This window comes from Lactuca virosa, chromosome 4 (genome assembly GCF_052849685.1).
Source record: "Lactuca virosa cultivar CGN04683 chromosome 4, Lactuca_virosa_CGN04683_v6, whole genome shotgun sequence".
Taxonomy (NCBI): domain Eukaryota; kingdom Viridiplantae; phylum Streptophyta; class Magnoliopsida; order Asterales; family Asteraceae; genus Lactuca; species Lactuca virosa.
The window spans coordinates 68,540,969-68,567,648 of NC_136429.1; positions in this window are offsets into that span (position 1 = coordinate 68,540,969).

Here is a 26,680-nt window from a genome sequence, read left to right on the forward strand (position 1 = left end):
CTCAACTCAAGAGAACTAAGCATTCATAATGCAAGTTTAAGACTTTATTCCTTGAAAAGGTCTAAAATGAAGCAACAATCCCAGATCCACAACTTCTCCTTTGAACCACCACCTTGCTTCAACCTTCACTTTTTTTGGAGAATGAATCAAAACACAAAGAATGCTCTTAAGAGGCCTTCCAAACACAAGAACAAACAATATGAATTAGGGTTTTGTGGGAGCTGCATAAGAGTGAGAGGGAGGCTGGTCTTTATCACAAAATGTTCTTTATATAGGGCTCAACCCTAAAATTTAGGGTTTTGGGGACTGCAAGCGTACGCTGCGCGTACATAGGGTGGTACGCCCCACATACGACACCCTTAAGCCCGATTAATAAGGATCCAATAGATCCAAGCCCAAATCAATACAAATAACTAACCCGAAAAATAAATAATACCTTGGAAAAATATCGAGCGTTACACCTAAGTTGAGACTTATCCTCAGTAAATTCAAAGGTTGAAGAACTTACAAAGCTTAAGAAAAAACTTGGAGATAATTAGGTTCCATCTATCCTTATTCTCAAAAGAACTCTAGATAAAGTTGAAGGATCCTGAATTTTACAGGGTCCTAAACTAAAATCGTCTAATTACCTAGATTCATATATGCTAGCAATGATTCACTAAGAAAATTTTGTTTCAGGATTGTTCGCAGGAACTAAGTTTTTCAGGATCATAATTAATTAAGGATCCTAATGTCATAACAGTCACGCAAAGAGGTCAGAAGAAAGATATAAAAGGAAAATACTACCATGTCATTTAAAAAGGGTTGCGTATCAATCAAATGAAAATGTTAATCTTCTTACATCATGAAAAAAACTAAAACTACCCAAACTAATTTTTTTCAGGCCTAGACTTAGCCTGGTCATCATCGGTCGAATCTTTCTTCTCCCCCCCCCCCTCGGTCATCAGCAGTACAGGATCCGGATTGGCGACAACAGGTTTGTCAACCAATTTGGCCAGGGCTTCGCGCCAACCATCTACATCTAGGGAACCTGCATTTTCCAGATCCTCTTCCAACTTGATCTTAGCCTATAGGATAGCTATCGCAACACTTGTCTTCGCGTCAACAATTACTTCCTCAAGATCTGCAAGATACTCTTCCTCCTTTTCAGCCCTCTGTTTGCTGGATAACTCCACCCTCCGAAGGAGATCTTCCTTGGTAGCCCTCCATGTTTTCTCCTGCTCTGTTAGAACAAACTCAATTTTCTCGACACAGATCCAGAGATCATTGGCAGACTGAGAAACATGAGTGAAGACCTGAAAGAAACGCAAACATCAGCATGGGGAGAAAATAGTATAGGTGGTGCTTATGCACATGATACGTACCACTTGGGAAAATGAGGAAAACGTTCCGAGAGCATCCTCAATGTTGAGGTTCTCTAGGTTGAAATCTATAGCCTCAGAAGTCTTCCGCTTACGAGATCCTGAAGCCTTAACGGTAAGGTCTATGTGAGATCTTTTGGGAAGAGGAAGAATGACACCTTTTTCCTGTTTGAAATTGATCGAACCACTAGTCATATCATCCTAAAGATCTGCCAAACCAAAACGAGCCTTGGACCGGGTAGTCTTAGAACCTGCCAAAGATCCCTATCAAATCAGGATCCTCTAAAAAACGTATCCAAGAAAAATAATATTACCAGTAGCCATAGACGCTGTAGTAGAGGAACCCTCTTGGAGACTGGAATGTTCAAGATTGAACGACCTCTCAAGATCAGGGAGTGCGAGAAATTTGGAAATCTTGTCTTAAAAATCACCAACGACAGGAACAAGCTCCTCAAACCTAAACGCTGCATCAAAACAAACAAAATAAGGGAAGTAAATTTCAGGATCCTTGAAATCTAAATTTGAATCCTACCCTTTTTTATCCATGTTTTTGGCAGGAAATCCCCCTCAGGGATTGAGTCGCGTCTCATAAAGAAGTATTTTTCCTTCCAAGCGCCATCATTTTGTTTAGATTTCAGAATGATGTGGGGTTTGTTTGTCTTAACTCTTAACAGGAAACGGGAAGAACTGAAAGTGGAAAGATCATAGATAAGAGCCAACTCATGCAATCCAATGTCCATATTCTTGGACTAATTCAGGCGATCAACCCAAAAAAAGGATCCTCCAAACCACAGGCATAGTTTGGATAAAAGAAATTTGGGTATACAAAAAGAAATCACGAATGATACCATTAAAAGGATAAGTTAAACCTAGAGTGAATGGGTATTTAGGAAAACAAACCCACGTGGGAGACACAAAATCATGTTGAACGATAGCCTCAAAAGGACGAAAAACCACATCAGAAGGGAAAGCCCCGATGGCTTTCAACGATACCATATCCTCATTTTCGCAGGAGAAAACCTCATCGTAGCTTAAGATTGCCTGGTCATTAAAATCATTCTCGGGGGAAGTAGCAACGCCAGCTCGAGAGCGACTAGTCTTCTTAACCATGACAAGAGGAATCGAAACAACATAAAAACAAATAAAAGGAAAAGGATTATCTTCTCAATCATACGATGACGACTTCAGAAAATAAGAAGAGAAGTTACCAGAATCCCTTATTTATAGCACAAAAGGGATAAGAAATATGATTTGACTGCTTCTCGATTACCTCGAGATAGATAAGACTTATCCATTGAGAAATAATTTTAAAACTCTCTTTTTATCTCTTTATTTTAAGTTATTCCTTTAATATTTACGAAACTAACTCTTATATTTCAGGAATAACTTGGGGGCAATTGTTAGGGCCAAGATCCTCAAAATACCCTCAAATATCCAGGATGCTCAGCTACCTCAGGATCCCGGCTATTACCGTTATTATTTTTATTAATTTTTATAACGGTTATATTTTTTTCATAACTAATACATGTGCAGATGTAGTCAAGGGAAGACCAATTCTCAACGGAGAGTCATCTCAACTATGCTAAAGACCCGGAATACTTACTCAAATAACGTTCGTGAAGTTGGTCATAGAGGATTCCGGAAATATCGGACATCTTGTTGGCTAGTTTAGACTATAAATTGACACTTGTATTTCCCACACAACACACTACGTTTTACTCTAAGCTTGCTCTATGAAATTATTCACTTGTTCTTACTAAAGAATTCTTTGTAATCACCATTTTACATTAATAAAATCATTAAGGCAGGTGATCATTATCACCTCCCACGGTTTTGTGTCGGAGATCCTAGCAAGGATCAAGGGCTTTCCTTGTAAATCATTGTGTCACTCTCTTTTATCAATTTCTATTGCACAACTCGAACATCACAACCTCTCATTCAATTTGGTTGATTAATACTTGTGTAATTTTTGACCAAAACAATTTTATATTTTAGTTTCAGGGTAAAGAGAATATTTGGTATTTAGATAGCAGTTGCTCAAGACATATGACTGGATTCAAGTTTCTTCTGGAAGATTTCATAAAAAAGGATGGTCCTACTGTTACATATGGAGATAATGGCAAGGGAGCTAAAAAAGGATATGGATCTATCAAGTTCAATTCTGTTGCGTTCCAGAATGTCTCCTATATAAAGGCTCTTCAGCATAATCTCATCTCAATCAGCCAACTGTGTGACGCTGGCTATGAATTCCTTATCAACAAGAGATAAGGAAAGGTTATTAATCAAAAGAATGTCACTATTTTGAATGCAAATCGAAAAAATTACATTTGTGTTTTGGATATGTTTTCTGCTGACAACTCACTTCGTCGTTTCTTTTTATCTCGTGCTCAGTCTCATCTAAATTGGTTGTGGCACAAGAGGCTATCGTATTTGAACTTCAAGAATATATCGAAGATCTCAGTGGATTAACTTGTGAGAGGAATTCCTAAGATGCAGTTTTTCAAGGATAATCTGCGCTCAGTGTGTGAAAAGGGAAAAAAAACAAAGTCTTCCTTCAATCCAAAGTCATGCTCTTCCATTATCAAACCTCTTCATCTTCTTCACATGGATGTTTTTGGACTAGTTCCGGTTAAGTCAAGAGTTGGGACGAAATACACTCTCATCATTATGGATGAATTTCAAGGTTTATGTGGGTAGTCTTTTTAAGAAATAAGAGTCATGTCACAGATGAAATCATTGCTCTCATGAAGCAGTGGGAAGTTCTCTATGATCACGAAGTAAGGAAATTACGAAGTGATCATGGAACTGAATTCAGAAACTCCTCGTTGGAAGACTTTTCCTCAATCTCAAGAATTTCTCAGAACTTCTCTGCTGTTAGAACTCCCCAAACAAATGGTACTGCAGAGAGAAGAAACAGAACTTTCATTGAAGCTGGAAGAACTATGGTCGTTGAACCTGGTCATCCTTTGTCATTTTGGGCTAAAGTTGTCAACATAAAGTGTTATACCCAAAACCGGGCTATTATTGTTAAGCGTCATGGGAAAACTTCCTATGAGCTACTCAAGGAGCTACTCAAAGGAAGGAAATCGGACATCTCTTATTTTCATGTGTTTGGATGTGTTTGTTACATCTTGAATCAAACTGTTGAGGAAACAGCTCATGTCACCTTCGATGAAGACTCGTTCATTCATGATCAATTTGATCACCCCTCATCAATCCTAAATGAACTTACTTACAGTCCTTCAGACCTTGTTCCTGATTTCCTACCAAATGATGTTGAACCTATTGTTCCCAATATTGATCAATTCATTAGCTCACAACTTGTCTCTGAAAATCAGCATGTCATCCTTGAAGAAGCTAAACCATCCAATCTGAAAGAGTCGGCTCAGAGTAATACAAATGAAAGTTCTAATCTAAGAATTCTTCAAGATCATCCTGAATCACAAATCATTGGAGATGTAAATTCTGAAATTCTTACTCATAGCACAGTCAACGGCAACTTCTGCATGTTTGTAAACTTCGTCTCAGTGATTGAACCAAAGAATGTCATTGATGCCTTGAAAGAAGTTGATTGGATCAAGGCTAAGTATGATGAGCTAAATGAATTTGAACTTCATCGTGTGTGGACTCTTGTTCCCAAGCCTCAAGGAAATATTATCATTGGCAATCGCTGGGTTTTTAGAAACAAAATGGACGAAGATGGGATCGTCATAAGAAGCAAAGCTAGACTTGTGGCTCAAGGTTTTTGTCTGCTGGAAGGATTAGACTTTGGTGAAACATTTTCTCCTGTTGCTAGACTTGAAGCAATTCGCCTGCTTCTTGCCTTTGCTTCTTTCAAAAACTTCAAAGTCTATTAAATAGACGTCAAGACCGCATTTTTACATGCAAATCTTAAAGAAGAAGGTTTTCTAAAACAACTGTCAAGGTTTGAAAGTGAGGAGTTTCCAAATCATATGTATCGTCTTGATAAAGTTGTCTACGGTTTAAATCAGGCTCCTAGAGCATGGTATGACACATTGGCAATCTATCTTCTTGCAAGTGGATACAATCGAAGAAAGATTGGCAACACTTTGTTCATCAAGCATTCATGATCTCACATAATTTTTGCTTAAGTGTATGTTTATGATATCATTTTTGGATCCACTAATGAAAAGCTAAGCTCAGAATTCATAGAGATCAAGGCTAAAAAGTTTGAGATGAGTATGATGGGTGAACTAACCTTCTTTTTTTGTTTGCAGCTTAAACAACTGACTGATGGAATTTTTGTTTGTCAAGCTAAATATATTGCAAATATAATGAAGAAATATGGTTTCTCTGATTGCAAGCCAATAAAGACTCTGATGTCCTCATCAACATCTATTGGCGCTGATGTGAATGCAACTCTATTTCGAGGAATGATAGGCTCTCTGCTCTATCTTACTGCCAGTCGCCCTGACATCTTGTTTGCTACTATATCGTTTGCTCGTTATCAAGCCAATCCTAAGGAATATCATCTTCACGTTTTGAAAAGGATCTTTCATTATTTAAAGCATACACCCAATCTTGGGTTATGGTATCCTCGTGATTCTAAGTTCAAGCTGCTGAGATACACTGACTCCGATCATGGTGGTTGTGGCATTGATCATAAAAGTACTTCACGAGGAGATCAAATGCTAGGAGATAGACTGGTAAGCTGGTCCAGCAAAAAGCAGACATCAGTGACTTGTTCCACTACTGAAGCTGAATATTGTTGGATTAGGTGTCTAAGCCCATAACTATAATTGTTATGTACTTGAATTGATAGCAACACAGTCCTTTTGGGTTGCCCTCAAACCTAGCAACTGGACAAGGAAATTATGAAAGGAGAGATATTAATTTATAAGATTAATAAATTAATATAAATGATTTATTAATATGTTAAAAGATTAATATATTAATTAGAAATCATTATGTTTAATTAATAGTTAGCCAGAAATTAATCAGAATTAATTTTGGGGTTAAAAGTATTAATTATAAAGTGCAGGGACTAGTTTGCAATTATCAGATAGTTGAGTGGAAGGCTCCAGAACCTCCTTGGAAGGAGGTGGACGAAATCTATAGGGGAAACCCTAAGGATTTCGTCTAAGGGGCTTTGGATAAGGCCTTTGGATTAGCTTAGGCCCCAAGCAAAGGAGTATTAGGGTTTTCCCTAAAACCTAGATCCCTCAACTATATAAGGAGCCTCCCAGCTCCTAAATTCGGTCACTCATACCTTGGAAGAAACCCTAGGCCAAATTTTGCATACCCTAGCCTCTCTCTCCTTCAAGTTTCCTTCTTGCTAGTTCTTGGGTGTGATTCCATTAGAGGCATTACATTTGTGGTGCTAGGCTTCCAAGAAGATCAAGTTCAAGAGGATTAACAATTGTTTGCTATAACAATTGAAAGGTATGTAATTCTGAAACCCTAGTTTGTTAATTTCAAAATTAGCCTCTCTCCTCTAGGGTTCTTGTTTGCAATTCAAAGTTATATGTTCAATAGTTAAAACATAGATCCAAAGTAGGTTGCATGTGAACTTAGGAATTGTTTTTCTAGTTTATTTGTTTTACCTAAAACCCATCAGTGGTATCTGAGCCATTGTTTGTTTTAAATTGAATTGCTATAATAGTTGAATTGCAAATTAGGGTTTATAGCCATTAAACCCTAAAGGCCAAAATTTTCGTTTTTAGGGTTTTTGGTTCAAAGGGTTTTTCGAAAAAACCTAGCCTCCATGAACCCTAATCGAAATTAGGGTTAGGGTTTTGGAAAACCCTAGCCTCCTCCCTTGAATTTCGAAATTTGCTTGTTATTTTAGGGTTTTATCTTATTTTGGATAATTATTACTTGATTGGATAATTATTGCCTAATTGGATAATTGAGAAAAATAAGGAAATTATCCTTTACCCTAATTTTCGAAATCTAGAGGGATAAGGATTAGGATTAAATTAATTGTTTAATTTGATTAGATAATCCTTACAAGATTTAATAGATTAATTAAAAGTTAATTAATAGATAATTATTAAATCTAGTTATTTGGTTTATTTTAAATTTAAATTAATAGTTTAATTTTTCGAAATTTATATATAAACCTTAAAGTTTTAAAAAGTTTAAAACACACCTTATATATGTATTATAATTAAAAGTTTAATATTATATATGTATAAGAATATGGTCAGTCAAATCGCTAGTATGCCTTATTCACGAAGCTAGTCTATAAGGGGGGTATAAGGAAACTGCATATAAAATGGTAGTTGAATGGGTGTCCACTCTCACCCACCGCTTCCTTAATTAGTGGAGGGTCGTTAGCAGAATGAGTTTGATAGGACAACTACATCTCATTAAAAGTATAATGTTATTAAAGAAAGTACTAGAACATTATTTTACAAAATCCCAACTCTAGTTACTTCAGGAAAAATGTGAAAAGTATGCTAATCCACGAAATTGCACATTATGCTTTATTGGTCGTTAGTGGAGCGTGTGTGGTTAACCAGCACACTAAAAGGCACTAATAAAGAGTAGTAATAGGTTTCTCATAATTGTCATTTTGATGGAGCGTGTGTGGTTTACCAGCACATCAATAGTTAATGATAAAGACAATGAGGTTACCAAGCACATTTGCATGGTTATTCACATCTTGTTTGTGATCCTCGGCATCCCAGTCACAAATAGAAGAGCATAATCTGAGATTAAAACATGCCATTGAATAGTTTCAATGTATCTCAAAAGAATTAGGAATTTCACTTCGTTTATTTCGTCTAATGGTGGCATTGGTGAATCGTCATTCACCTACCTTTATGAAATTTACACTTGGATCTCGGCATCCCATTTCTAAGTTGTGAATCTTCATAGTTGGATCCTAACCTTAATATTATATCTTTGGGTTATTATATTGAGGTATCTTGAGATCTAACTAAAACTTTCTTTCTTTTCAGATGTCTACTCCTGGAAACACTTCTGCTTCATCATCCTCCAACCACAACTTCTCTTTGCTCAACATTTGCTCCAAAGTCGTTATGGATGGCTCTAACTATAACGATTAGATGCGCAACATCAAGATGGCGCTTCGTTTTGAGGACAAAGAATATGTCCTTAAAAGGAGCTCAAAGAGCTTGATGAGTCTAAAGCTACTCCTAAAGAATATGATGCCTACAAGAAACATTATGATGATGCTACCAAAGTGGCATGCATCGTGGTCGCGACCATGTCCCCAGAACTGCAGAGGTACTATGAGGACTACTGGCCCTTTGAGATGAACAAGGACCTTATGGAAAAGTACCATAAGCGAGCTCGTCAAGAAAAGTTTGAAGTAGTCAAGTCATTCATGGCTTGCAAGATGAAAGAAGGGGAGTCGGTTGTGTCTCATGTGCAAAGAATGCAACGCTACATAGAGCGTTTGGTCAAGCTCAACATTCACTTTGATGAGGAATTGGCCATTGACATGGTCTTGAACTCATTACCTGATTGTTATGGTCAGTTTATTCTAACTTACCATTTGAACAATACTGAGCAGACACTGGCCCAATTGCACAACTTGTTGCAGACAGCTGAAGCAGGGATGAAGGGTAAAAGTATAGCCTCCACTCCTGCAAGTGCCTCTGTCTTGGCTATTGGACAGGGAAAGGGGAAAAAGAGGAAAGGTCCTCCTAAGCAAAACTGGAAGAAAAAGCTCAAGCTGGGTCATCTAGTAATGGCCCAAAGGCTAAGCCCAATGCTACCATTCCCCATGTTTCTGATCCAAAAGATGCATATTGCTTTTATTGCAATGACAAAGGGCACTAGAAGAGAAGATGCCCAAAATATTTGTAGGATATCAAAGATGGCAAAGTGAAGCCATCTTCAGCAGGTATTTACACTATTTCTTCTAATAACTCATTATATTCTCGTTCATGGGTCCTTGATACAGGATGTGGTTTTCACATATGTTCTGATTTACAGGGGCTAAAAGAAAGTGAGGAGATAGAGCGAGGAAGGATAAACTTGATCATGGGAAACAAGAAGTCTTCACCAGTGACCAAGATCGGAGTTTATCAACTTTTGCTTAGTAATGATGTTAGATTAGATTTATTAAATTGTTGCTATTCGTTTGAGATGACGAGAAACATTATTTCATTTCATGCATTGTACAGACAAGGTTTTAAATATTCTTTTAATGATTTGAATGGTTCAATTTCTGTTTATAAGAATGGTGTTTTTGTATTTGAAGCTTTACCTTGTGATGGTGTGTATGAAACAGTGACTTGTGTTGATAGCTTAGGAAATAGTGTATTTAATATTGACTTGTCTAATAGTGTAGACAAGGCATGCTTGTGGCATTGTCGTCTAGGACACATTAACAAGAAACGCATAGCCCAACTCCAAAAGGATGGAGTGTTGGAATCATTTGACCTAAAATCAGATGATATGTGTGAATCTTGTCTTTTGGGAAAGATGACAAAATCACCATTCACGGGGTCTTGTGAAAGAGGTGAAGGTCTGTTGGATCTCATACACACAGATGTGTGTGGACCCTTCAGATCAACTACAAGGAATGCTAATCGATTCTATGTGACTTTCACTGATGATTATAGCAGATATGGCTATATCTACTTAATCAAACATAAATCAGAAACCTTTGAAAAGTTCAAAGAGTTTAAGCATGAGGTCGAAAATCAATTGGGCAGGAAGATAAAGGTACTTAGATCCGATAGAGGCGGGGAGTATCTTAGTATCGAGTTCAACGACTATCTGAAAGAATGTGGGATAGTCTCACAATTAACTCCTCCTAGGACACCACAGTTAAATGTTGTAGCTGAGAGGCGTAATCGAACCTTGTTAGACATGGTTCCTTCTATGATGAGTCGTGCTTCGCTTCCTATTCACTTCTGGGGGTATGCCTTAGAGACAGCCGCCCACATCCTCAATCTTGTCCCTAAAAAGAAGGTTGCCAAAACACCTCACGAAATATAGACGGGGAAAGTTCCCTCGTTAGCACATATTAAAGTCTGGGGTTGTGAAGCTTTCGTAAGACAAGAGACTCACGACAAGCTAGCAGCTAGAAGTGAGAAATGTGTATTCATTGGTTACCCAAAACAGTCTTTTGGATATTTGTTTTACAGACCTAGTGAAAACGTGGTCTTTGTAGCACGAAGAGGAGTCTTTCTAGAAAGAGAGCTCATATTCAAAGAGGACAGTGGGAGCACCATTGACCTTGAAGAAATTCAAGAGTTAGCCAATGAAGGAACCTTAGATGATACTAGCACTCAACCAGAGGAAACAGTTCCTGTTGAACCAGTTGATAACTCATTACCTCTTCGAAGATCCACTAGGGTGAGTGTGCCACCTGACTTGTATGGTTTTCATATTACTTCATACGGTGACACATCATCAGTGATATGACACTGGTAAATTTAGATGAACCAGTCACTTATAAGGAAGCAATGGCAAGCCCAGAGGCTTCCAAGTGGAAAGAGGCAATGGACAGCGAGATTAAGTCCATGTATGACAACCAAGTTTGTAATTTGGTTGATAGTGCACCAGGTCGTAAGACAGTTGGGTACAAATGGATCTTCAAGAAGAAGACAGACATTGATGGAAATATGCACACATTCAAGGCTCGACTGGTTGCAAAAGGTTTCACTCAAACCCCAGGGGTTGACTATGATGAGACCTTTTCGCCAATAGCTAAGATTAAATCTATTAGGATATTGCTCGCCATAGCTGCCTTTCATGACTATGAAATCTGGCAGATGGATGTCAAGACTGCTTTCCTTAACGAGAAGTTGGCTGAGGATGTTTACATGAATCAGCCAGAGGGTTTTGTTGATGCAAAGTTTCCTAATAGAGTGTGCAAGCTTGAGAAATCCATTTATGGATTGAAATAAGCATCTCGCAGCTGGAATCTTTGCTTCCATGAGAAAGTCAAAGAGTTTGGTTTCTCTAGAAGTGAAGATGAGTTTTGTGTGTATATCAAGTCTAGTGGGAGTATAGTAACTTTTCTGGTGTTATATGTCGATGACATATTACTCATTGGTAACGACGTTCCAACCTTGAAAGATGTTAAGTCTTGGCTTGGAAAGTGTTTTGCCATGAAAGACCTTGGAGAAGCTGCCTATATTCTTGGGATTGGAATATTGAGAGATAGAAAGAAGAGACTAATTGGACTTAGTCAAAGCACATACTTGGATAAGGTACTAAAGAGGTTTAGTATGGAAAATTCCAAGAAGGGAGAGCTACCTATCCAAAGCAATACCAAATTGAGTAAGACTCAATGCCCGAGTACAGATGAGGAAATAGCAGACATGAGTCGTGTACCTTATGCTTCCGCTGTCGGATCGATCATGTACGCTATGACATGTACTCGCCCTGATGTGGCATTTGCTTTGAGCATGGTCAGTCGCTATCAGGGAAACCCGGGTAGAGCTCATTGGATAGCGGTTAAGAATATACTCAAGTATTTGCGAAGGACAAAGGACTGGGTCCTTGTGCTTGGTGGCAATGATACTTTGAGAGTAGATGGTTACAGTGATGCCAGTTTTCAAACGGATAGAGATAACTTCCGTTCTCAATCTGGCTGGGTATTTTTACTGAATGGAGGAGCGGTTACTTGGAAAAGTTCCAAGCAAGATACAGTGGCTGATTCTACTTGTGAATCAGAGTACATAGCAGCAAGTGAAGCGTCTAAGGAAGCAGCTTGGTTAAGGAACTTCATCGGAGATCTCGGAGTTGTTCCAACCATCCAGGAGCCTATGGAACTGTTCTGCGATAATGAGGGAGCGGTTGCCTTAACAAAGGAACCGAGAGATCATGGTAAAACCAGACATATCGACAGAAAGTACCATTTTATCAGACATAGAGTAGAAGAAGGCCATCTTGTAGTAAAGAGGGTGTCATCTGAAGATAACCCAGCAGATCCCCTCACAAAGGGTCTGAGAAGGGCTAAGCATATTCAGCATGGTCGGAGCATAGGACTGAAAGATGATATTAGTTTTAGTAGTTAGATTATTTTTGTTCTGAAACTTGTAACAAAGTAAATGTAATTGACTTTTGGTGATTAAATAATAAAGTATTATTTATAAGTTTGGTTACTGCCTTTTGTCGATTGTTTGTTATTGTGTTTCATATTTTGCATGTTTTACTTCCCGAATAATTTGATTATTCAAACTCCACAGTCGCTCGTACTTTTGGAAGTAAGTAGTGAATTAAGACTGTCATGAACTGGATTGTAGATTGTCTAAGGATAGACATGGCAATAGAATTGTTGCAACGTTCATGAGTACTCAGAAATTGAGATTTGAGTATTGGATAAACCCTCGCTCAAAGTATCACTTCATGGAATTCATCACGAGTAATACTGAGACGATGATATCTTATAATCTTGAAACGAAGATATATGAGTTGTAATTTACAAAGTCGGTTATACATTGGTGATACGAAAACGCATCAGTAACTTGGTGTTATAAAATGTATTGTCATGTATAATTTGATGAGTAAAAGATACAAGCATATGAGTCAACGTTTATTCGTTCCTTTTGCCCTAACCGGAAAAGCAATATCTGTGGGCCCCTCGATGATTTGGTGTTGACTTATGTGCTGGGCCCAGCCAGGACTAAATTGATGTGTTCAATTAGAAGTCCTACATCATCACAAATCAGAAATCGGGAAACATAGATTCTGGACAAAGAGGTTGATTTCGTTCCATGTCTTATGTCTGGGGATATCTTGCAGAACGAAGGATTATATGATCACTTATCTAAGGACACATAACTGACTGGGTCAGAGTTCAGGAGCAGCTTTTGGAAGCTACAATTTGCTGGTCAAATTTAGAAGGCATACTAGTAATTATAGTTACAGACTTATCCAAGTGGGAGACTGTTGGATTAGGTGTCTAAGCCCATAACTATAATTGTTATGTACTTGAATTGATAGCAGCACAGTCCTTTTGGGTTGCCCTCAAACCTAGCAACTGGACAAGGAAATTATGAAAGGAGAGATATTAATTTATAAGATTAATAAATTAATATAAATGATTTATTAATATGTTAAAAGATTAATATATTAATTAGAAATCATTATGTTTAATTAATAGTTAGCCAAAAATTAATCAAAATTAATTTTGGGGTTAAAAGTATTAATTATAAAGTGTAGGGACTAGTTTGCAATTATCAGATAGTTGAGTGGAAGGCTCCAGAACCTCCTTGGAAGGAGGTGGACGAAATCTATAGGGGAAACCCTAAGGATTTCGTCCAAGGGGCTTTGGATAAGGCCTTTGGATTAGCTTAGGCCCCAAGCAAAGGAGTATTAGGGTTTTCCCTAAAACCTAGATCCCTCAACTATATAAGGAGCCTCCCAGCCCCTAAATTCGGTCACTCCTACCTTGGAAGAAACCCTAGGCCGAATTTTGCATACCCTAGCCTATCTCTCCTTCAAGTTTCCTTCTTGCTAGTTCTTGGGTGTGATTCCATTAGAGGCATTACATTTGTGGTGCTAGGCTTCCAAGAAGATCAAGTTCAAGAGGATTAACAATTGTTTGCTATAACAATTGAAAGGTATGTAATTCTGAAACCCTAGTTTGTTAATTTCGAAATTAGCCTCTCTCCTCTAGGGTTCTTGTTTGCAATTCAAAGTTATATGTTCAATAGTTAAAACATAGATCCAAAGTAGGTTGCATGTGAACTTAGGAATTGTTTTTCTAGTTTATTTGTTTTACCTAAAACCCATCAAATATATAGTTGTTGGAAGGTGTTGTGATCAGATCCCATGGATTCAGAATAAACTCTTAGATTATGTTCTAAACTTCTCAAAGGCTCTCATCTGTTGTGACAACACCAGTGCTATTCAGAAGATACAAAATCTAGTACAACATTCCAAGACCAAGCACATTAATATCCGTCAAACTTCATCAGGGACATCATTCACAAGGGAAAAGTAGATTTGTTCTATATTCCATCCACCGATCAGCTGACTGACATTTTTACAAAGGCATTGGATGAGAAGACTTTATACAAATTGATTTCAAATTTGGCATGCTTTCAATGACTTAATTATTTTCTAAATTTTTTGATTAAAGATTTCTTCTACTTGCTTTCTAAAAAACACAAAAAACACAAAAATAAATGCTAATTTTATTATGTTTATGGATTTTTATATAGGTTGCTTAAGCTTTGCTTCTAGTATTTACAAGTATTCTCTTTTCTCTCTTATTCATCTTTCAGGCCTATCTAATATTTATATGCATCTCCTTTCTTTAGAGTTTGTGAGAATTGGAGTCCTACTAAAAGATCTCTATGCTCTTGGTGCTAAAAAAAGAGTGGCATCATGTCCTCTTATTCTTGTGAATGCCCATTTTCTCCTTCACTCACTGTTATGAATGCAAGGAGCAACCATCAATTTGCAATAAGTCTTGTTTTCATCTAATGACTTATATTCTGATAAAACCTCAAATTCCCTCATGTTGATCTTGAGGACATGATGGTTTCATGGATTTGAGCCAGTTAACTCGTTGGTTACAAAGAGTAATCTCTGCTTCTCTCCTGTTCTTGATGAATATGAAGCTTGGAGTCCATCTGCAACGTTTCAAGGATAAATGGCTTCATAATTCTTGATTTATAGTGAGATGTATCGTGTACTGATGAGTTTATCTTTACTTATGTTTTCTTTTATAGCCAAAGTCGAAGGGTAGATATCTCGAAGAAAGGAAATTAATTAATGAGTGGTTATTTCAAAATATTTGTCTTTGATGATGCTACGCAAAATATTTTCTAAAAAAAACTATATATAGAGCCTCTGAAAAGGTTGTATATTCTTTTTCCTTGTTTAACTAACTCTTTTGTTTGTATTCTTATATTATTTATTATTTCGTACCATTTTTTAAAGGATCTGACGGAGGCATTTCTAAGCCTAGTATGTAACTTTTCACAAATCATCGTGCCTAGAAGCATGTTGTTGTATGTGATTGAATCTCTCTAAGTCTCTCATCAACGAGACCATATGTTGAGAACATTGAGTCACCCCCTCACGCTGACTGTCTAGCATTGTCTAAACTTTCTAATTGAGATTGCCTGGACCAAATAAAAAATTGATAGAAATGTTTGGGTGTTTATTCTTAGTTAACTATCTTACCTTACCTTGTCCTAGAAGCATGCTTGTTGTATGCATCAAGTCTCATGTTCTGCTACAACATTGAGCATAACCCAATGGCTTACATTGATTGCACAATCATCGGTGTAAGATATACTTGTCTGTTCCTTAAATGACAAAGGGTTATTCATGTCCTTGACCTCCTAGTCTTAGGTATGCATGGTACCATTATGAGTTAACGGAGAATCTTTGACTCCATACTACAACTAAAACTCTATGATACAAGAATTAAAACATTTCTTGCTGATAGGTTATATTTGTTAATGATTTATGTTGATTTCACCTCAGCGTGACTGAAACAATCCATTATCTCCATATTTTTTTCTTTATAATTTCATGATTCAGCGTATGATACCAGACGCTGATGGGAGTTCGAGAAATTTATGCCGATGGGTATATAATTTTTCGTGATATATCACACGCACCTACCCATTCTTTCCCAACAATTCTTCTATTTAATAAGTTAACACTTCACTGTATTATCCATACACTGATAAAACTTCGACACTCTTTGCAGATGGGTACATTTCATACTGGAATCTATTACATGCAACATACCACTCTTGCCCATTTCTTCTAATAAAAGTGATTAATGAATCAGCGTATGAAACCACACGCTGATGAGATCTCGCAATACTATGTCAGCAAATGGTAGTTTAAGCCCACACTATCAAGAGACATCACAATCTTAATAGACTGCAAGTTGTAACTCGAATACTCTGGTCTCCTCCCCAAGTTCTATTTTACTATTGATGTTAAAAAGGGGAGAATCTAGCTAAAGCTGAAGAAATTACTAGATGTTATTAAACTAATGATAAGCACACGCACAATCTAAAGGGGAGTCTAGCTGACATCAACATTCTCAGCTTCGACACTCTTTGTGCTGTCTGCTGCGACTCATACATGTTGCGTCCACTAATTAACAAACATAAATAGAAAAAAAAATCTTCTCAGGGGGAGCATTCATTAAAGCCGAAGAACTTAAAGTTTCAATCTCACTTTCAGGGGGAGCACGAGCTAAAGAATTCATTGAATATTAGTTTTGGCATCATCAGATAGGAAGAGATTGTAAGGTCACACCTTATGATTTGATGAGTCAAAAACTCTACACGCTATCTATCAGTGTCAGCGTATCACAACTATCAGCATCAACGTTTAGTATAGTTATTCTATGTAATCATTTTTTATTAGGTGATATATATATATATATATATATATATATATATATATATATATATATATATTAGATAGTAGATCTGATATCATTGTGATAAGGATCGGTTCTTAGTATAGATAAGATACAATCCCTATAATAAAGGGATATAGTTGTATAGATTAGTATATAATCTACATTAGGGTAAAAACTAATGTAGAGAGTTTGTCTTGGTGACCGTCTTTGTAACAAACTGTCTTCTTGGTGAAGACAAATCCTTTCTTGGTGAAAAACAATTTGGAGAACTCTCTATGTTATTTACTTTTTGTTCATTGTTTTCTTAGATTAGTTTACTTTTGTTCTTTATAATTGAAGTGTATATGATCGATAAAAACCTTGACATTATCATTGGAGAATCAATGCATAGAGCTTATGGGAGCCTTTTTAATGACATCAAGCATGTAGTCCATGATCTCGAGAACATCCATAGCCTTTGATTTCCATACAGCAAAGTTGAGTTCATCGAAAGGAGGGATCTTGCCAACAACAGACGATTTGGAATTAAAGGAAGTCGACATAATAACTTGAGTGTATCGTACACCTACTTTGATACCAACTGAAGGTTTGTATCGATCGGATACACACAAGTATGAATAACAAAGAACAAACAAACAAAGCAAAGATTAAACAGAAAGCTAGAGAACATGTATAATCACAAAGATACTTTCACTAAGAAAGAGGGTTCTCACAAAGCGAATGAAGTCATAAAGATGACACCAAGCACTATTAGGGTTTGACCCTAATAGTACATTATATACGATTACAATAATGAAGATCCCACTATTTATGGGATGTATACTCATCTAAGTAAAGGTCTGATCCTAATCACTAAGATTACGAATCATACATCTATTCTATATATACAACGTATAACTGCCTAATATACAAATAAACACTAATAATATCAAGTTCATGTTGATGTTGATCATAGTGAAGCTGACATTGGTGCTGATGCTGTCGTTGGTGGTCGAGATGTGTGACTTTACACCTTCCATCAAGAAAACTTTAAAAGATCTAGTATGCCCAAGAGTCATTATAGAATGATATTGCTAATAATATATGATCCTATAGGGTCACACCATATAGCAAGTTACCGTCAATTGATTATTTATTAGTGTAATTTGATTATTAATAAATATATCAACACTTGTATTTTATTGGAAAATTATTATTTCATGGAACTAATATTTTACTAATTGGGAATTTATTATTTGTGGAAATGATATTTATTGGAGAAATAACAACATATTAAATATATCGTAAAGTATGATTATTTATAAGTTATATTTATATCGTAAAAAAATAGTTCAATTTATATAGAATGTAGTTTTATATAAAATAAGCTAGTTACAATTTATATAAAAGATAGTTTTATATAAAATAAGATATTTATATATGACTAGTTATATATATATATATGTGTGTGTGTGTGTTGGGAACTCTTTATAAAAAATGATTGATTTTTATAAAGATAACATGTATGTGTATATAAACTAGCCATGAGACAACTTTTGTCTTTTTTTGTGCATGCTTTTCTCGAAAATATGAAGGAGACCAAGCACGGTCTACTTTTGAATTATTTAATGGTGCATGCCATTCTTGGAAGAGTGTTGTCCATGCTTTTCCTTTATGGTCTCCCTTTTGCTTTTTGGCCATTATATAAGGAAGGGCATGGAAGGTTCGATTAAGGATTCAAGCAAGCCTCATTCTTCTTCATCTTTGGCTATGTAAAACCGAGAGCATTGTGCTCATATAAGGGCTGCCAAATTTTTGAGATTAAGGCTCTCCCCTCTCATCCATTCTCTTGCATTTTGATGCTAGACAAAGCCCCTTTGTTGCTTCACCTTTGAACATATATTTGGTATATATTTCAAAGGCTTATGAGCAATAAATTACAAGTGAATACTAGCATGTTTTAATGGTTCTACTCTTGCTTGGTGGATACTTCTAGAGAACTCTTGTTTTACAGTTTCATGCCACACTTCATCAACTTCCAACCTCCCATTAGGATCAAAGTCTTCAAAGGTTGGCATGCTTTCCCTTTTATAGTTGTTTTAATCTTTCTAACTCTTGCAAAATGATCCTTGGTGGGTAAAATAGCTTTAGTTTTATTCAACATTTTAAAGCTTCTGTTGTCATTTTTAACGGTTATGAGACTGGATTTTTGAATAAAAACCCAAAAATGGTATCAGAGTCATTTTTGCAAGATTAGTTAGATTATTTGTTTAGTTGATGAAATCTTTGTTTTTGGAAAACATGGATGATTTTCTCTTTGCAAGAAAAATCCATACATATTTTCTATGACAACTTTAAAATGTTTATAATTGTTTTTTTTTTTTGACCAAAAGTTTACATGCATCTTTTTGGTCATAAAAGTTGTCTAAGAAAAACAAAGATTTGTTTTATATATTTTTGAGTATATAAATATGTATGATGTGCATAAACTAGCCATGGACCTTTGTGTTGTTGAATGTGTTGATTTATTTAAAATGATTGTAATTATTTATTTATTCATATGGTATCTAATAATTAAATAGATAATTTTCTTTTGTTAATTTTTGTAAGTAATATATTAGTTTTAGAAATAGTTTATTTTAATAAATGTAACAAGAATGAAGATGGTGGCCATTTTGAAGATCAAAAGTTTATAAAGTTGATTTTATTAAAGTTTCTCAAACTTTATAAAATTGTTTTTATAAACTTACTACAAGGTGTTGAAGCAAGTGGGAGCACATGAAGACTTTACAAGATAAAGGTCCCTTATGTCCATATGTTATATGTTATAATTGTTATGCATGATTGTGTTGTTTTATGTTATGTTATTATTATTATGTTTTAGTTGATAAATTAGTTTTTCAAATGCAAAATAATATTTGAACATAAATAAACATCACAAGGAGTTTGATTTTAATGAAATTTACCTTTTAACATAAAATGCTAAAAATAGTTTTACAATAAAACAAGCTTTATCGTTAAAACTAATAACCGGTAAATTTCGGAATTAAAATTGTATAATTTTAAAATAGAGATTTGTAAACTTATCAAACTCCAAACCTTATTTTATCAAAAGAAAGTTTTATTAAAAGGTTTCCAAATTTTCTAGAGTGCTCAAACGATATAACTTAATACTAGTTATTATTTTAAAACTTTGATCACGTCAATTATATAAAACCATATTTTATATGTAGAACATTGTTAAAAATGTGATTTTAACATGAAATAAAATTTTTAAAGTATATCATGGTTTATTGAATGCATGCAATAACCATTATATAACATGTTTTTTAAACTAGAATTATAAAAACATCAAAGACCCCTTACAAACCTAAAATCTATGCAATCATTTTTATAGAACACTCGCACGTCTCTTGTATACACTAGTGGGATAAAGGATACATAACCGCTTGGTGTTATCTTTTGATGGCCGGGGTGTTTCGCGATTTCTATAACCAAGTTATAGGCCGATTACACAAGTTTTTCAAATTGGATGATTTGATCGGAAATCTCTTGTGATAAAGGATACCTAAGCAATAGAGTTTTGAGGCATAGATGGGATCAAACATGATCAATTAAATTTGTTATTAGCGATCCCATAAATGTAGGAATTATATGGTAATATATAATTCATAATCGATATCTACCGGGTTGAATTCGGATGAATGGGATAAAGGATACCTAACCATTTATTTGTTTTGCAACTTGGATCCTAGACATTGATAATTAATGCTTTAGAAACTAAAAGGGTATTAATTATTAAAGATTAAATATTGAAAATACTAAATGAATTTTGTTAAGATTTTGTAGATATATAATCCACTCTCATAACCATGAATAGTCATTTCTCTTTAAATGACTTATTGAAACAATAACATTCAACAGATACAACTTCAATGAATGGGTTCATGTCTTAAGAGACAGTCTCGTGAGAGATGTGAAATTGTATACACTTAAAGGTCCTAATCCTAAACAAATTACTTTGAGTAATAGACCTAAATATGTTACCTAGTAAAGGGATCACTATGATGCTCAAGATGCTTCTAACATCATACTAGGAACAATTATTCATGACTTCTTGGAAGTTTTGGATAGTTTAAACATATATCTGATGATATAATAGGTCAAGCAATATTCCAATAAATACAGTGATATTTTATTTAAAACTAGTTTAAACATCGGAATAGTGCAAGGCTAAAAGAATTACCTTGTGTGATCCACGAGGCCCATGTTTTATGGACTAAACACTTTTAAGCCCAACAAATCCAATAAGCCCCACATACATGGATCTTGTTTCTTTTGCGAAGAAACTGGACACTGGTAGAGGAACTTCTCCTCTGACAACACTTATTTTATACATATAATTTAGGTGTTTTTTTATTATTTTATGTTATGTTTTTATATTATTTAGAGCTAAAAGGTACTTATAATGCTTTGAATTGTAATTTACAGCTATTAATTGTTGTTGGAGCGGAAATTAAGCAAAAAAGCCGGAAAAACGAAGTTGGATTGCAAAAGAAGAAGATTTGGGATGAAAGCGGGTCGAACACCCTGCGTTCCCAGGCCGAACGCGCTGTGTTCGTAGCTTGTTGATTACGGGATCGCATGGACAAACGCCATGCGTTCCTTTGACCTACGATTTGCGTTCGTTTGGCAGTGTAAAGTTACTATATATTGACATTTAATTCGTTCTAAGGAGAGATTCCGACTTCTAACCTACCTTAGTCGACAAGTAACATCAGTTAAGCCGTTTTGAGGGTCTAGGAGGCGGCCGAAAGGTTGTTAAGCTGACAGGAGCGAAGATCTGAAGGATTGGAGAGCAGATTCATGTCAGTAATCATGTGGTTCGTTGTTCCAACCAAGATTAACGTTCAAACATGATTCTATATGCAATTACTTTCTGATTTGGGTGTTAAAACCCTTTACTTTGTGTTTATGATTAGATGAACCCTTGATTTTATGGATTAACTACTTTATGGATTTTTTTATTCGTGTTTAATTTATCTTGTTAAGCTTGTTAAAAGATCCTTATGTGTTAATGACAATTATTTTCTATTTATGACTAAGTATATTGAGTTGTATGAACATCTACTTGATTACTTGAATCTTATGGTTTTGTGAAAACAAGATTGTAAGCCTAGTGTTGTGAACATAACCTAGGGTTAACTACAAAATAAGTAAATTAACATGTGAGCATGTGTGATAACCAACCACATATGAGTTAATTGAACCGACCAATTTGATTAACTATTATTACAAGTCTTGCTTGATACGAACTGAACACTAGGAAACCTGTTAGTTTAATCAATTGATCACTGTTTGAATTGCTTGTTTGCTAAAGGATTAGTAATAGTGAACATGAACCTAATCATTTTAGAAATCGGTGAACATGAATAAATAAATCTGTGTGCGCAATTATCTATGATTTTAAGACGTAATTTGTCTAAACCAAAGTACCAAAAGAAATTTGTCTTCGGTTAGTTTATCGAGATCTAATGTTTAATCGATTGTTTGAGATGTAATTCCATAAAACCTTTCTTTACTGCTTTCGTGTGTTTTGTGTAACCTATAATCAAAAATTCTATATTAACTCACTACCGTTCCCCTTGAGTTCGACACCCTCGTTTATCAAAACTATACTATACTTGATCGGGTTCACTGCCTGTAAGGTGTGGTTTAGATGCGATAAACTAGGAATTATAAATAAAAAAACTAGTGCATTAAATATTCACATCAAGTTTTTGGCGCCGTTGCCGGGGAACGGTTTTCAATTAACTTAGTTTATTTGATTATTCGTTATTTGTTTTTAATTTGTTTTTAGTTTTATTTTATTTTTATTTTATTTTCGTTGATATCATGTCACTTGTCGGGAATGTTTTTGTTGTTATGTGCAGGAATTCGTGATCATACGCATTACTTGGTTTTACTTTTTGCCTGGGTTTCGAGATTGCAAGCAGTTAAGGAATTCTTGACTTGTTTAGTCTACTACTTTGGTTTGTCCAACTCAATCCACGAGGCGTAGTATAGCAAGGCGTATCGTGGTGGTTAAATGGAAGACCGGACTCTTGCTACTCTTGACTAGTTGGGTCAGCTCTTGTTCTACTATTTAGTTAATGGTGCAAAGAAAATAAAGGAAATAGCCTAACGGGTCCCGAAAGTTTTTGTTTTCACAAACCACTTCTTGCATGCAAGAGATTTAATCAACCAATGTTGCTTGATTTCGACGAAAACGAGTGATTATGATATCATTTTTAGCTATTTTAGTTTTATTTTTATTTTTAATTTCGATGATAACTTGACACTAGTCGGAGGATTTTGCTGCTGTTGTAACAGATCGGAAATATTCAATAGACCTGATGGAGCTAGGAAATAAAAGAACACAGTAAAAATAAAAGAAGCAATGGATTTTAATTGTTGAATGGAGTTAAAAAATGGAGGAAATTAGCGAACGCTATGCGTAACAGGTAGGAACACCCTGCGTTCATCTTTGTGGTCGTGATTTCGTATCCGGAGTTCATCGGGGACGCCCAGCGTTGAGGCTTTGAACGCCCCACGTTCAAAATCAGGTTTTAACCCTTTTAACCCTGATTTAATTTTTACTTTTCCCCTTCCTACTTTTTACCCCCCCCCCCTCTCAGTGTTCTTACTCCACTATTTCCGGTAATTCTTCACAAAATCCCGAATTCTCTTCTTCTTTTTCCTGTAATCGGCTCCAAAGGTATATTTTAGTAATCATTATTCTTAGAGGTTAGTTTAATTTCTTAAATTTTGATGCATTGTGCTAAAATAGAGAAACTAGGGTTTATACCATTGGCGATTTATGGTTCGATTTTGATGAAATTGCTGCTTATATTTCTGTTATCGGACCAAATTAGATCCGTAGAACAAAACCTATTTGGAAATTGTGGTCTTGATGTTGATTTGGGACGAACTGTAACCGCAAAAGACGGACGAGCGCCCTGTGTTCGTCGGACGAGCGCCTTGCGTTCGTCAATCTGTCTAGATTCCTCTTATTTGCTTAATCAATGAATCTTTGTTATTTGGATGGTTTGTATGCTTAAATTTTTTGCAGGAATCATGGAAAGGAGAAATCAACCCCCCGAGGAAATCACGAACCATTCATTCTTGAAATTTCCCCGTTCTTTGAATGCAGCCACACTTACAAGACATCAAGGGAGGCTCAACACAGTACTTGGAAAAAAATTGATATTGCACCATATTTTGATTGGGGATTTGCATCTAAAATTGGGATTGATGTCCTCATCCAGGAGGTTTTGACATACACTCACCTGGACGCAGATGGCGTGCCTCTGTTTACATGTCGGGGTTGGGACCGGTTTTTTAGGATTCAGGAGCCGTCTATCAGGAGTTTTTGTTGGAGTTCTACGCTACAGTTGGTTTTGATCCTACTAAGCTTCTCAACGATAGGACTTCATTCTCTTTTCGATTAGGTGGTGTTAGCAGGGAATGTAGTGCGATTGGGCTTGCCATCAGGGTTGGGGTGTATATTGCAGATGAGACGAGGACTCCTCATTTTCATGATTTTCTTTCATCCTGTGTTGTAGGGACGCATGAGGAGTATAATGAAAACACTTTTTGGGCTCAGCTTACTGGAGAGTTGTATGCACCATCTTCTGCTTGGGGCAGTATGATTCGATCGACTACTTACAGATTGTTGCACAGATTGATCGCGAGCTCTCTCACTCATCACAAAAATAGTGAGAGGGTGCCTTCTGCAGATCTTTCAGTTTTATGGGCGCTTATTACACTAGGGAGGCACCTGAACCTCCCATTGGCTTTCGCATTGTATATGGCGCGGAAGGAGAGAGGGCGTCGGGAGGATAGTCCGATTTGTGGTGGAAATTTTGTTACTCGGTTAGCTGCATCATACTCGTTGTTGAACAGGGATATTGCAAGGAAGATGGTCCGCTATGACATGAGGGTGATGGGTGTTCAGATGCTAGAGTCTGTGTGGGTGATTGCACGAGGGGGTGATGGTATTTTTAGGATAGTGCCTGATGGTGAGGCACCAGAGGATGGTGCACTAGCACTTGAGCCATAGAGAGTCCAGAGGCGTTGACCTGCTCCTCAAGGAGCGCAGCAAGAACCTGAGCCGAAGATAGATATACGTTACCTTACTTAGCGCATGGACGAGAGATTTTAGCACATGGACGAACGCTTTGATATAGTGGAGGGTAGACAGCAATGGTTTGAGGGAGTATTGACTGGGTTCTTAGCTTCACAGGGGTATCATAATCCAGTTCCCTTTCCTCCATCATATAGCCAGAGGGATGATGGAGCATGCACGTCGGGGACACATCAGCATGACGACGAGGATGACGAGTGACTTAGTTTATCCTTTTTATTTTTATGTTATTTTTAGTTTATTTTGCTTTTCTTAGACTTAATATTAGTATTTTTTTTGGTATGTATTTAGTTTAAATTACGATATTTGATTTATTTTTGTTTTTTTAATTTTTTTTCCATGTTGATGCTCTTTGATTGTTTTAGATCTTTGCAGAATTTTCACCCTTAGGAAGCTGGCAGTAAGTTAAGCCGCTATGTCCGATTGTTGTTTTATTCACGAGAGAAAAAGCCATGAGAGAGTTTGAAGTCTATAATCTAGACCCACGACTTTTATTAAGTGTGAGGTGTGCGTCGATATTTGGAGAGATTATTATTTCGAAGAGTGGCGTTTCCATCTATACGTTGAGTCCTATGGCATGGAAGAGTTGTTCCCATACCATGGAGTTTTATTTCGACGCGAGGTAGAAGTAGCATCCCGGCTGCCACGACACGGTTGACACTTTCCTATGTCGTGGGGGGAGCTTTTCATCGCAAGAGGAAGCTTCCATTTTCAATACCACGATGTGACCACTACTTCGACACATCGTGGCCATGCTATTATTGCTATATGGATTTTTCCTCATTCGGCGATGTGACGTGGTCGACACTTTCCCACGTCATTGTCACTATACATTGCATTAGTTTGCAATCTTTTGCACCACATTTTAGAAGTCGGCGCTCTTGATTTTATTTTCCGCCACATTCAGAAGCAACAGTTCCAGTTTCAAGTCTTCCAACAATTTATGGAGCAACTTTTAGCAGCCCCATTCGATCTCGCCACTACTACCCCAGGGGAGTCTATTCCAATTCTTTCTCTTTAATTTTATGTTTTTTAATTGTTTTAGCATGCAATGGGCACATTGCATCAAATAAGTGTGGGGTAGGGGGTCGAATATAGGAATACAAGCTTACTGATAAATTAAAATTTTGAAAAATGACTAGGATTTAAAAATTATTAGAAAGATTTGAAACAATAATCTAAAATTGAATCTAGTGAAAAAATTGTTGTGTTGGGATCTAGGTTGCTAGCGTTGTGTGGGATGATCCGATGCGAGTTTCAATGTTTATTTGAGCCAATATATGTTATAGTGTATTTGTGGCTTCCCTATCCTAGTGAAATCATGGAACAAAAACACGACCTTGCTTAGTTTGAGGGCCGCAATATGCTTAGCATCGTGTACCAAAAATGTATCCAGGAAAGCTTAAGTAGTCATTGCACATAAGACTAATGCCTTTAATCAATAAAGGATGAATTTAAATCCCCTTGCTTAAGCATATGTTTTTCTAGGTTTTTAGTTTGAGTGAAAAAAGTGTGGTTGAAAAAAAACTGATGAAATGTTTGAAAGAATCTACAAGCTATGAAGAATGAAGAAATATCATAAAGAAAAGCTGCAAATTATCGAAGATTCAAGGCCAAAGTGATCAAGTACTTTTATTTTATTGGAATTTTCTTTTCTAGGTTAGTTTACCATATGTATGCTTGGGGGTTTAATCAAATATTCCTTGAGGTTAAGAAAATTTTATGTGGATGGATTCAGAGGAATGCATAAAATGAGCGTTGTTTAAAAGAAGTGGGCGAATGTTTATGAGGATCGTAAGTATTTAGGATTAGGGGGGTTCTTAGGAAAATTTAGACACAAATTCATGCATTACAGTC